This window comes from Muntiacus reevesi, chromosome 1, assembly GCF_963930625.1.
Source record: "Muntiacus reevesi chromosome 1, mMunRee1.1, whole genome shotgun sequence".
NCBI lineage: Eukaryota > Metazoa > Chordata > Mammalia > Artiodactyla > Cervidae > Muntiacus > Muntiacus reevesi.
Genome location: NC_089249.1, coordinates 236,115,798 through 236,127,886, shown reverse-complemented (window position 1 = coordinate 236,127,886; position 12,089 = coordinate 236,115,798). Strand labels below are relative to the sequence as shown.

At 39.7% G+C, this 12,089-nt stretch overlaps 1 protein-coding gene and 1 pseudogene across 2 annotated transcripts in view; both read right to left on the bottom strand.

Annotated features, from left to right (window-relative positions):
- The window catches only part of STK32A (serine/threonine kinase 32A), a 145,016-nt gene that overhangs the window by 111,768 nt on the left and 21,159 nt on the right, over positions 1 to 12,089 (bottom strand). The gene's annotated exons all lie outside the window — the stretch shown is intronic.
- LOC136168348 (DNA-directed RNA polymerase I subunit RPA12 pseudogene) lies at positions 6,129 to 6,769 on the bottom strand (annotated as a pseudogene).

The following is a 12,089-nucleotide window of genomic DNA, read 5'->3' as shown; positions in this document are numbered from 1 at the left end:
AATGGCAGCTGTCTGCGTTACTTCTACACATCTGGGCTTTATAGTCTGTGGTGTGGTGGTCTTGAAGCAGTGTTTTCTTCAGTCTCTAAAGCAAAGCTAACCTTTGTTGTGCTTCTTTTTGTTTCTTATCCTTGTATCATGTTTTAAAACTTTCCATCTGGTTTATGGAGGAGCTCTGGTGCCAAGAAGATAAAAAGGCCTTCTGGAAGCCCTGTTAGACCATGGGCCTTTGTAGGGTTTTGAAGGTAGTGGTTGAGTATAGGGAGAGACAAAACCTGGTTCTCATTTACACTGAGGCTAGGCCAGAGAATGTGGCCTAATGCGAAACCAACAGGCAACAGCTGCTCAACCTCCTATACCTTCTTCCCTGCTCCGGAGTCTTGCTTTCACATCGGTCTTCTACCCCAGTCTTAGTGACCATCATGTCACCAGAGTATCCTTAAAGCTGCCTGGAGGTGTATCAGGTTAACAGACAAAGTTGAATGGATCCTAACATTATGATACCACATGTAGTATTTTAAAAACTAAGTATTTTACAAAGACTTCCTTTAGAGTTTTCTTTTGAATAGGTGTACATTCTCCACTGATCAACCAGACACAAAGTCTGTATGCATCAAGAACCTGTTACACACATTTCCTTTGTATGTCTCATTGTATCCTTGAAATAACCTTATGGCTTTTATAGATAGGCATGCTTAGCCTAGAGATTAAATAATAACTAGTATGGGCTTCCCTGGCAGCTCAGATGGTAAAGAATCTCCCTGCAATGTAGGAGACCTGGGTTTGATCCCTGGGTTGGGAAGATGCCCTGGAGGAGGGCATGGCAACCCACTCCAGTATTCTTGCCTGGAGAATCCCCGCAGACAGAGGAGCCTGGCGGGCTACAGTCCATGGGCCTCAGAGTCGGACATGACTGAGTGACTAAGCAGAGCACAGCATTACTAGCATAGTGAATCACTTATTTTGGGAATAGTTTCACAAGTCAGAAAGTAAGCAAAACCTTGTTCAGTCAAAACTACATATGTAAATTCTCTATGAAGGTACCCCATTTGAAAATCAAGACAGCCTGTTAAAAAGTCCAACCCAGTATTTTTTTCCCTTGTAAGAGCACCCAGGGAAGCTCATGAATTGCATTTAAGGACCATTGAGTGAGAAACAAAAGTTTAAGCACTAAAATCATACTCAGCTCACTGGCAGGTCAAATTTATCAGTCACATGTCCAGCAGGACCAACTGAGGGGGCAACGGTTGACTGTTGCCACAAAGTCACACCCAATACTTGAGTGGAGGAGTGGACAGAAGCAGCTCATCATCATGTGAATTCATATACACCTTTCTGATCCTGGACCCACACTCTTATCTATGTTCTTATAGTTGTTTTACAGATATTATTACTGTGTATCCACCCATCCCAGAGGTAGAATGGCGGCAAGCAAGGTGAGACTGCTTTATGTCTCCTTCTAGAATCACAAGTCAGGCTTTCCCAAGTCTTGCCCTAAACAGAAGTTTACTGATGGTGGCTCCAGGGCTGATACTCTTTATTTCCTTCCTTCTACCTCTTTTCATCTCAACATTCTGGTCCATAAACAGTGTTGAAGAAAAGAAAACAGGAAACACTTTTTAGACTTAGTTATACCACCCTGACATTTGGAATTTGGGAGAAAAACATTCTAGAAAGTAAAGCAGAAAATCCATTCATTTTTCTCCTTTTGAAGTAGAAATATTTGGAAAATTTTATTTTTTTCCTTTAAAAGATGCCAGCCTTTATAAGTACCAAATCATGAACACATGTGAGATTTCTGAGAACCACCCTTCTAGATATTTCTGTGAACCTTTCTATTGATGAAAGAAAAAGGACACCAGCAGTGGGACCTTAGAAAAGTTACTACATTTATTTTTTTAAATTACAAGGTCCCCATCTGTAAAACAGAGCTCATTAAATTTGACTCACAGGTGGTTTTGAAGATGAGATATAATGTCAGAAGTATGTCTGGCCCACTGAAAACTAAAAATTACAAATGATAAAAAGTACAATTATTTAGAGAAAATGAAGTCTTCTTCCCTTCCAAAATTTTAGTTCTATTCCTAGAAGGCAATTACTGTTAACCAATTCTTCTGTATCTATCAAGAGATTTTTTTTTCCTGCATACTACATGTATTCCCTTTTGACAGCAATAGCAAGGTAATAGCATTCCTATATGATTGTAGATTATAAGCACTTTCTACATAATTGTTTCTGTCCTTTCATACCATTATATATAGCTCTATATGTAATTATTTTAAATAGCTTCTTTGTATTTTCTTGCATAAATATACCATAAAAGATTTAGCCAATTGATGGACTTCAAAGATGATTTGATTATTTATTATCTGCAATAATCCCACAGACATCTTTGATCAGCTTATGTGCATATGTTGTAAGCTATCTTTATAAAAGTAGAACTTCTGGGACAAATATAGAATGAATTTTCCAATTTAAAAGATACTGTAAATAGCTCCTCAAAGATGTTATATCAAATCTCTTTCATTCAGTAATGTGTCCATTACTTAGCTTGTGTCAGCTTGTCCATTGCCCTGCCAACACTGTGATGTCAACTGTCCTTCATTTAACAAATAAAAAAAATTGAATTATCGATTTACTTTTATACAGTTGACTCTTGAAGAACGTGGTGGGGAGCTGGGGTGCCAACCCTGCTCTAAGCAAAACTCTACATGTAATTTATTATTCTGCCCTCCATACCTAAGTTTCTTCCATATTTGAGTTCCATATCTATGGATTCAATCAAAGGTAGATTGTGTACTATTTTGATATGTATTTATTGAAATAAATCCAAGTATTAGTGAACCACAAATTGTTGTTCAAAGGTCAGCTGTATTTCTCTAATGAGTGAAGTCTCATATCTTCATTTACATTTATTTTTTCAGAGGACTGCCTATTCACATATTTTCCCTCTTTTTAATGAGTTATTTTTATTGATTTGCAAGCAAATTTAAAATGCTAAGTATATTAACTTTCTCTCTAGTACATCTCAAGCATATTTTTCTAGGCTGTCCATTTGGCTTTTGACTTTAAAATATTTTTAACAATATAGAAAACTTAAGTGTTAAATTTATATTTTATAGAGTCCAATTTTATATAGTCAAATGTATTAATCTTTCCCTTTTTGTCCTTCTGGACTTAGATCTTTTTTTAAAAAGGTGTTTTTTTTTGGTTAAAAGCACATACTTGTATTTTAATAGCTTTTGACATCTTCTAAAATATAACCTTAGAATAAATTATGTGTATATATTCAAGATATACAGAAAAAAAAAGTTTCCAAATTCCAACAATTCTAAAAACGCCTGCTACTACTTAAATGAAAAGTTAAAACAATCATTTCCTTGCATGCTGTCATGCCAATGTGATTGCTAAGTGGATACTTTTAAGAGATTTGGGAGAATATCCTCTTGAAGCCAGCCCTCCATATCTTGCTTATGCTGACAATTTATTTAGTAAACACTCCACTTCTATTGCACGGTGTTAAGTACCAATGTTATTTGGTCCCAATTGATTCAGCACACACATTGGCTGCTTAAACATGACACTGGGGCAGGCTATAATTCTCTGAAGGTAAAGTCAATTCAACATGGAAACAGTTATGGCTTAGCTGGGTTACATATGTTCCTTCTTCACTCTAGTTGGGAGAGGGGGTTAGTGGGGGTGAAGTGTGTGTGTGTGTGTGTGTTCCCTCCCCCTTCCACCCAGAGAGGGGATTGGTGGGGGGGAAGTGTGTGTGTGTGTGTGTGTGTGTGTGTTCCCTCCCCCTTCCACCCAGAGAGGGGGTTGGTGGGGGGGGGGGAAGTGTGTGTGTGTGTTCCCTCCCCCTTCCACCCAGTACAGCAGAATAGATACTTAGGTGAGTACAGGTGCAGACATTGCTGACTGTACTTGGTCTGTGTTCACTGACAACAAGCTTGTGCCGATAACGTACACAGCAACATCCAGGCACTGTGTTCTGTGCTGGGGAGAAAGAAAGCCAAGGCTGCCTACTTTCCTGGGGCCAACAGTCTAGTGGGACAACAGAATAATTAATATCTGTTAATATCTAATATCATCTAGCAACAGAATAATTAATATCTGTTGCTATCTAGCTAATATCTAACATTTTTGTAAGGAATGTCAGGCACTAGTCTAAGCCTGTTATATATATTATTTCAATTTCCCATCAATCCAATGAAATAGTACTACTATTATTGCCCTTTTCTTAAAGCTAAGCAAACTGCAGCCTGAAGTAATGAATTTTTCCAAGGCCACAGTGTAAGCAAGGGGCAGAATGGTGGAGTCCAGAGCTGCCCTCAAATGCTGTTCTCCACTGCAGCCCATTACATGTAGGTAATGGTGCCTGAGAAAGAAGCATCTGCGGCCCAGAGTCAGGGGAAGCCTTAGCTCACCACAGTGCCCATCTTTCTGGCTTCTCCTCTTAAGCAGTATCTCTTTTTCTGGGATCCTATCTTACAACAGTGGTCCCGTCAACCATGTGCGTCACTGGTGTCCGTCACTCGTCCTGTCCCCGTCTCCTTGCCAGAAGCCCTGGGCTGGGAGTGGGACTGTGACCCGAACCATTCCATCTACATCCTTCACATGCAGGGTTTTCTGATCTGGAAATGCACGCTTCCTCTGCTATCACAAAGCTTTCTACACAGGAAAACAGAACTAGCCAAATGGGGAAAAAAAAAAAAACAGGTCAGGAGGTCCCAGGAAATGAAACCAACACACAGAATAAAGTAGACTCATACAATAAAAAGGGACCCCTGATAACATTAAAGTATGCAGCTTCATACCCAGATGGGTCCTATCTTGATTATTCTTCAGGCATCATGATATTCTTCCAATAATTTTTAAATTTTTAGTTGTTTAGCAAAACTCACTCAAGTTCCAACTAACACAAGCAGCGTTGCTATAGGGAGGACATCAGTTTTGTCCTGAGAACGCACCAAAACATCATCGGGGAAAGGATCAAGACTGGAGGAAAATGTTACAAGGGACTTCCTCTGTTTCTTTTTATTTTTATCCTTATATTGAATCGGAGTATCAGAAGGATAATCTCCCAGCAAAATGTATGAAACATACACATGAATGACTGCAGTCTAAAGGAATACATAGGTACTGAGAGCCTTGGTGCTACCACGGGGATTCCCAAATGTGTCCACCCATCAAAATAACAGTTAAAAATGAGTTTCATGGGCCTCACCTTAATCAAACTCTGGAGGCTGAACTTAAGAATCTATATTTTAATCTACTCCCTGAGGGATTCTGATAGAAGCTGCCTGGAACCAGTCTGCAGGGCTTGATTTATGAACCACTGTTCCATCCACTAAAAGCCACGGAGCTCTAAGGTGGGAGAAGTGTTTTCCTATTGTAGAAGATAAAAGAGCTGCAAGGAAAGGCAGCATTTCATTTGGGCCTCGCAGAAAGGGTAAGAGCTGAACAGGTAACCAAGCAGTGGAGGGCAGGCAGGGATGGCCATACTGAGTGACCCAAACCTAGTGTGAAGAGTCTTTTAGTCAATGTTATTTATCTGATTTCCATGGCCTTAAACCTCTCCACCTCTGCCCCCATCTTCAATGAATTTGAAGCTAATTATTAATGGTGTTTTATAAATAATCAGTAGGCCTCTGTTGCCTGCACTGTGACACATCTTAGGTCAAAGTTGATAATTATAATCATTATGTATTATGTACATCCATGCATAGGGCCTTCCTGGTGGCACAGTGGTAAAGAATCCACCTGCCAAGGCAGGAGATGTGGGTTCAGTCCCTGGGTGCGGAAGATCCCCTGGAGAAGAAAATGGCAACCCACTCCACTATTGTTGCCTGGAAAATCCCATGGACAGAGGAGCCTGGTGGGCTACAGTGCATGGGGTCACAAAGAGTCAGACACAGCTGAGCGCACACACATGTATAGGTACTGATCCAGTACTTTATATATATTACCCTAATTAGTCCTTGCACTATAAGGCGATCATATTATTGCTCCTTTATGGATGAGTTATAGAGACCCCAAAATGTTAAATCTCCCAGGGGTAGGGTTTGGACTTGAAACTGACTTTGTGTGACTCCATGGGTTCTGAGGTTTTATTTTATTTTATTTTTTTTTTTGTAGAAAAATATAACTTTAATAAGAACACTCAATTAGAGTAGGAGTACTCTGGGGACAATGGTAATCCACACATGACGATCTGCTTTTCCTCTGAGAGCAGAATACTGCAATCGGGAGATGGACAAAGGACCTAAGAACCCAATATCCTTCAGCTTCCAAGTAAGAAAAAGATTGCTGAGTCGCTCAGGAAAAAAATCAAGAATCTTCCTTCTCTTGGAACTTGCAGTTGGTACAGGTGTAGAAGACGGTCTGCCCTTCATCCGCTGATCGCATCTGCCTGGTGTGGTACGCCATTCCCTCGTGCCCACATCGAGAGCAGCGCCTGTCAACCACGGGTCCCTGGAACTCAGGTCCTTCCTCCATCGACAAAGGCATGGCTGTCCTCAGTTTGTTAAACACAACTGAGGTCTTCACAACTTTCCCCTCAAAGTCTCGCACGTTGATGGAGAAGCCACAGCGGATACAGGCGACCGCATCCTGAGCCCCGGGCAGAGGCAGGACCGAGCTGCAATCTGGGCAGAAATCCAAGTCCGACTGAAAGCTGGAGCAGATGCCGGCGAGGTCCATGACGGAGGATGGTCCAGGGCTAGGACAGGCGAGAAGAGGAAGCCAACTCCGCGAGCTAGAACGCCGGCTCCGGTTCTGAGGTTTTAATAGTCCAGATGAGTCCTGAAGTTCTGTAATACACTAGTGTGGATATGAACATGAAACTCTGGGTTTGGGTTTTGACTGCACTGTTTACTAGCTATGAACTTTAAGTTAGTTAACCTTTCTTGAGTTTAAATTTTCTTCTCTGTAAAACTGATTGCGTTTAGTATCCCTTTTAAGGATATTAGGAGGATTAGATGAAATAAGGCATATCAAAGGTGCTTGTCAAGGGTTTTTTGTTTGAACTCAATAGAGGTATCATTATTACTGTTTTTGCTATTACTGGATGAATCATTGTGGTATCAACCCAATTTTTTCCTCCAGAACCTTAGGCAAAACGATACTGACACATCATACAGGACAGATAGTACCAAGAATATACCCTCTCTGAAGGCAGACACTGGGCTCATCCTGTTAACCTATGGTATCTATACCACCTAGAGCCATGTTGGGTAGCACATGCATAATCAATATAATCAATACTTATTAAATGAAGGAAGAACCATCACCAAAGTTTAACAGAATATATATGGCTTAGGAGGAAATTTTTTAAAGATGTTTCTTCATGTTGACTTCCTAGTGTGTTGTTGTTTAAAATAGATACCTCCTCACATTATTGTAAATCAACTATGCTTCAATTTAAAAAATTAATTAAAAAAACGGTTACCTCCTAAGAAAAGTCTTACCAACAACCTGTTACTAAAAACCTGCTTCATGAGTAGGCAGTAAAGTCTCCATTTGAATGTGACAACTTTAGCTTTCTCTGTAGACACTGGATTTAGATCTCAAACACCTTAAGAACTGATTTACTCATTCTTTGAGCTCAGAAGTGTCAAGAACCGCCATTCTCCACCCCACCAACCTCATAACCAACAACCGCCCTAAGAAAGGACTTGTGAATGAACACGCAGCAGGAACTGAAGGATAATTAACAGCAAGAGCCAAAGGATGTTTGCTTTGTCAGTGCTGCATGATCATCAAACAAAGGTAAATGTACCTCACTATGGCAACAGGAAGGTACTCACGGTAAGCTACAATCTTCCGGGTACCTCATCATGCCTTCCGTATACCTCCGGCTGTCACTTTGCCCATTGATTTTTAAGAATGGACACTGCACATTTTGTCAAAAAGGGAATAAAAGGACTGAAAAAATGAAGTGCTGGCTAAAAATAATTCTTTTGGTGGAACATACCAGTTTTCCATTAATTAGGTGAATGTTTAGTTACCAAAAAAGCTACTTATACCCTTTTAAGACAGTCACGGCAAGGAGGAAAGAAGTTCAATTCACTCCTCTAGGAGCCACAGCCTTGCTAGGAAGTCAAATCAACCAAGACTCTGAGCATCTCTGTGCCCAGGACTGTGGGAGGCACTGATGGAAGACAAAATGAGCTTGGGACTAAGTGACCTCCTCAGGAAACTGAGCATGACTTATTCAGTTGTATTTGTGAGAACACAAGACCTGGATAACCAAATGCCCCTGCCTCATTTTTATTTTTCTGTAGTGTGTATATATTTGGAACCCATTCTTTAGTAATCTTTTTGGAATTAAATGAGTATAAATATATATAAGAAAATAAGTAGACAAATGAAAGCAATCAACTGTTAAGTGTTTGGTATAGAAAGAGGTTCAGTGAAGCCTCAGAGTGGGAAGTAAAGATAGTGGCATGACAGTTTTGTGTCTTGGTTTTCAGTGAAGACGGAATGCTTTGATGAAAGATAAAAAATGATTTGAGTCAGAAAGACTTGCACTGGAATCCTTGCTCCACCACTTACAAGATAAATGGAATTAGGAAATTTATTGGACATTTCTGAGCTTCAATTTCTTATTCATAATGAAGAATATCTTTATATAAAACTAATAAACTTTTATCATAAAACTAAAAAAAAAGTAGAAGAAAAACAAAATCGTCTAAAGATAACAATGATTGATATGTTGAATAGTTTTTCTGTCTTTTAGACATTGTTATTTTTATCAAAGTTATATATCTATGTCTTTCCACATGAATAAACAGGTTTAAAAGTCAAAGAGTTATAAATGGTTTATTATAAAACACTGATGTTAGTCCTGAGATCCACTTGTCTCACTCTCCAATCTCTCCTGGCTAAGAAACTAACACTCTTACCTCTTTGAGTTAATAAATTTAGTAGTTTCCATCATATCATCTAAATAGTATAATTTTTTGGTCAGTTTTAGGAATTACTTAATGAATTTTCAAGATGGCAGGTAGGCATTTCGCTCAGTTCCTTGGTCTTTTAACCTTACCCCAACAGGGTCCCATCTTTCTAAGATAGCTGTACCCGATATAATGATTTCAATTAGATCAGTATTCAATATTTCCATTATTATGAGTATGGAAACAGTATGCACACCTGAGTCATGTAGTAAACCACAATTGGTTTTCCCTTCTTGTACATTTCCCCCCACCTTCAGAGTTAGTAATTGTCTTGTTTACACTTGCTTGCTTTTCTGTATCTTTACTAATTCAATCTCAAACTCTTCTCTAGTGGTCTAAGTATCCTTTAACATGTTCAAGTGCATCAACCACATGATCATCTTCCTGAAAATATCTCTACCAGACCCCTTCAATCTAGACTGTTTATTCTTTTTGCTTGACAGCTGTCATCCTGGGGTCCCTATCACCCTCTTCCCTGGGGTTTTCATTCATTGGTTTTCTTTAATGACAGAATCCCTGCTTATGGCCTGCACTGTCTCGCTTTTGTTGGATTCTCTTATTTCCGTGGAGCGTATCCTGTAAAAGTTTTGTAAGAAGGGGAATTGCATGGGAGGTTAGTTTTTGAAGTCTTGTATATATGCAAAATTGGAGAAGGAAATGGCAGCCCACTCCAGTGTTCTTGCCTGGAGAATCCCAGGGATGGCGGAGCCTGATGGGCTGCCGTCTATGGGGTCACACAGAGTCGGACGTGACTGAAGCAACTTAGCAGCAGCAGCAGCAGCATATGTGCAAAATAGTTTATTCTCCTCACACTCAATTGAGAGTTTGTCTGAGTATTGAATATTAGGCTGGAAATTATTTTCCTTCAAAATTTTGAGGCCTGGCCCTCCTTAATTTCTTTTGGTGTTATTGTTAAATCTAAAGCTATTTTGATGCCAGACTTCTGATGAACAGTTGTCTTCTCTGAACCTTGCAGGATTGTGTATTTGTGATGAGTGTTTTGAAACGTCATGATTATGTGGGCTTATTTTATTTGTTGTCCTGGCCACTTGATAAGTTCATTCAATCTGGAGAAGTTCTGGGCTTTTCTTTTCCCCTTATATTAGTAAGTCATAGTTTCCTCCCTTTATCTTTCTCTCTTTTTGTACCTACTGTTATTTGAAACTATAATTCTTAGACTGGCTCTTAAATTTTCTTATATGTACTCTTCTGTTTTCTATCTGTTATCTCATTACTATGGGAAATTTCCTAAAATTTGTCATCTAAGCCTTCTTTGAGATTTTCCATTCTTCTTGTAACTTTTTCCTCTTACACTAATTTTTGGTCTATGAATGTTGCTCTCTTGTTATCCTATTTTTTCATTAAAAATTTTGTCACAGTATCACATCTCTCTCTGATAGTTTTCCTTAAGTTGCTTTTTTTCTGTTCAGGTGTTTTAGTATCTGTCAGTCCTATTAGAAGACTTTCCCATATGTCAGAAAATCCTTGGTTATCTGTTCATTTTTAAGTGGGGCAACCTAAACATCTCTCCAAAAGTTCTGAGCATGAGGGTGGAACTTATTCACAGGAAGTTTGACTCTAGAAAGCAAAGGCTAGGATGCTGAGTTAGAAAACTCTGATGTTGATTAACTTATATCTTCCATCTTGGGTTGATCAAAAGTTCCAGGAAAGACAGTCTACCTGGAGTTTTGTCTGAGGAGTGAGGCCCCTGGTGTCAGTGTTATCAGAGCCTAATGGGAAGGAGGGCCGAGGGTCTGTGCACGGCAGCATGCGTTCATTCATCTGATTCTTCCTTTCTCCACAAAGCACCGCTGGCCCTCCGTGGGCCAGGTCTTTCCCTCCTCTCCAGACGGTAAACAACAGTTTGGGGAACAGATGACTAGTTTCTCTCTTTTGACAAAGTGGTAGAAGGACCTGGCCAGTGTTTGAACAGATATCTAAGCAATCCTCCTTAATTAGCGCCCCCTTTCTTGTCTACTTTTAGAGACAGGTGACCCTACAGATTCCCGAGGACTGGAAAGAGATGTGTTTCACTCACCATCTCTCCCTGGAAGTCTTGCTTCCATTTTTTCTCATCCTTAAAATAGATACCTTTTTTCCTAGGGCTGTGGTGGGAACTAAATTAGATAAAATATATTAGGAATGCATCAAGAATATAATAAATGCTCAATAAACAAGAGTTTTGGTGTGTTTTTTTTTTCCTTTTGGAAATTTAATAGTAGGAATCAGACATAGCCATCAATTTATCATATATTTGCTTTGTGACCTTGGCTAGTGTTTTTTAAAACCATTTTTAGACTCATATTTTCATCCAGGTTAGGGATGAAGTTGTACCAGAGTAAGGTAGGCTTGGCCCCTAAACCAATGGCTGGTACCCTTGTAAGAAGACAGAGGTCTGCACACAGACACAGAAGACCGTGCAGAGAAAGAGTCAGAGATCGTAGTGATGCTGCCACAAGTCAAAGAACTCCTGGGGCTACCAGAAGCTAGAGGAGGCAAGGGAGGAAGCTCCCCTAGAGGATCTATCCAGAGCAGGACCCTACCAACACCCTGACTTCAGACTCCTCGCCTCCACAGCTGTGAAGATTTCCATTGTTTAAAGCTATCCAGTTTGTGATACTTCCTGCCAGAGCCCTAAGAAACTAATACAAGAAAACTAATTTGCAGTGTCTAACTCCAATATGTAAGCAGGCTACTACTTAACACAGTAGTGCATGCTTTCCACATATCAAAGCGTGTGAAAAATGGCATGTGTGAGAGAGATTTCTTAAAAAAAATGATGAAATGTTAAAAGACACAAGAAAGATTGACTGATTTCTAACTCTAATTGAATATTCCTAGAACGTGAAGACCACATAAATGTGTAGTACTACTGTTTACAAAGTCGTTTGAGAAAATTGTCAAGCAGAGCAGGAGAGGCGTTTTTAAAATCCCTGAAGGGAAGGTTCTCTAATTCCTTGGTATCTCCACTGTGCCTGACTCAGCAGCTGGAGGAGGGCGATGAACAGGAAGTACTTTCTTTCTCCTTAACTGAATCTGCTGATGATTGAGTATGCTTGATGTCAGCAAATTTTGAACAAAAATAAAATGATAGATTCTGGTCTTCTAAGCACTAGCTCCAGTAAGGAT